At 41.1% G+C, this 1,852-nt stretch overlaps 1 non-coding gene across 1 annotated transcript; it reads left to right on the top strand.

Annotated features, from left to right (window-relative positions):
- The first annotated feature begins 1,412 nt into the window (after positions 1 to 1,412).
- On the top strand, positions 1,413 to 1,522 carry LOC140604398 (U6 spliceosomal RNA). Its single transcript, XR_012007301.1, has one exon. It is a non-coding gene; the product is annotated as a U6 spliceosomal RNA (small nuclear RNA).
- Positions 1,523 to 1,852: the final 330 nt, after the last annotated feature.

Here is a 1,852-nt window from a genome sequence, read left to right as displayed (position 1 = left end):
AATGACAGTATGCTTAAAAACAAGGAGACTTCATAGAGAAGCAGGAGGAAGAAGTATTGCACAGACAAGGGACCAGATATTGAGGGGAGGGGAGAGGAGAGAGAGAGAGAGAGAGAGAGAGAGAGAGAGAGAGAGATGAAATGCTGATGGGTTTTCTGAAAACTTTCCAGTTCCTACATTCAATTTCTAGTGAACCTGGGTTTTATTTTCTTTCCGTGGTCTATTCTCATAAAATTATCCTTTTCTTAAGCTACCTTAAGTGGATTGGTCTTTACTGCAACTGAAAAAAACTCTAAGCAAAAGGAATAGAATCAAAGTAGGAAGCTTTAAATGTTTTCTGAGCACACAGGATGCACTGGTGGATGGGGTTCCCATGCAGTGAACAGTTTTGTGGGTATCTCTTCCAGATAACTAGGTCACAGACAACTGGTGTTTCCCCATGTGGCAAAGTGGAGCATGCACAGAAATCCCTGCCTCCTCTCTCTTTGCTTTTCAAGCATTACTGAATGCCTCCTAATGATTTCATCTGCTTGGAGGTCTGCTGGGTTTTCCACTTTCATAGAAGGTGGTGGTGCCAGGGGCTGATGCATGCTCTGACTACTGACTTGAAACATGCTTTGATGAATTAGTGCAACCCAGCCAGCCATTTACTTTAAATTTTACCCTTGATTCTTCCTCTAGCAAACAATTAAGGAGCAGCAGTGGCTTCCTGCAGGGGAGACCAATGCCTTCTGTCCTCTGCGGAAACAGCTTTGGCGTTCTTCCAAAGAATGAATGGCATGGACCAGGAGTTCCAGTTTCCCTCCGCTTTCACTCATCCAAATAAATAGTTACATGCATACAATAAAATAAAATAAATTCAAATCATAAACAAGGAAACCAGGCTAGGTTACTAGAGTCCTATGACTTAACTGGGGGGCTGGGAAATGCAGGAGGCCAAAGACCACCAAGAAGTCACATGAACAACTGGACCCAGTGGCAAGGCACCATGTCTTCCACCTCGCTGGGTGAGTAGCACAGACCAATCTCAAAAGCTCCTGAGTAAGAGGAAAATGTCTCTTTAACAGTATTAAGGGACAATTTATTATGTGTATCCTTCCAGGGAAGCACAATGTCAGTGCAGGCCCATTGCATTTGCATTATTTCCAGACAACAGCAGCAGCAGAAAAGGACACTGATTTATTTCAGAGCAAGCACAGGTGAATTTAATGTCTCTTGGGACTGAGCCAGGGAAGACTTGACCCGCTCTAGGCTCTTAAGTGCTTGAGGGAGGACAGCAGGTTTTTGGAAGGGTCCCATTGGCCTCTGGCTAAATTCAGCTTCCCTGAGCCTATGTTCCTAAATCACCTGGTTAGAAAAGCCTTGCAGAGAAAAGGGGATGGAAAAAATCCTGTTTGGGAATAGAAAATCTGGTTCTGGCTTCTTTGGCAGCACATATACTAAAAATTGGAATGATACAGAGTAGATCAGCATGGTCTCTGCCCAAGGATGACTTGACACTTGTGAAATGTTCCATATTTTTAAGATGGAATTCAAATAAAAACAATAGATAAATAAATGAGTAAATAAATAGATGAATGAATAAATAGAAAATCTGGTTTCATGCACTGACCTAGCTAATTTCTTTCTCAGTGGCTTGGGCAAATAATTTAGTCATTTAATTTTAATTTTAATTCTTTAATTTTTTTATAATTTAGTCCTTTTAAGGCTCAACTATTTCTTTATAAAAAAGTCTAAGAACACTACGAGGATCCAGTAAGCAAATGTATTAGAGAGTGCTTTGTGAATTGCATACATGCCATTGTCTGGAGCTGACATCAGTTTGGGATTTCTAGCAAATAGCTTTATCCCA

The sequence above is a fragment of the Canis lupus genome, chromosome 14 (genome assembly GCF_048164855.1).
Source record: "Canis lupus baileyi chromosome 14, mCanLup2.hap1, whole genome shotgun sequence".
In the NCBI taxonomy this organism is placed as follows: Eukaryota; Metazoa; Chordata; class Mammalia; order Carnivora; family Canidae; genus Canis; species Canis lupus.
This window is presented reverse-complemented; position numbering and strand designations above follow the sequence as displayed.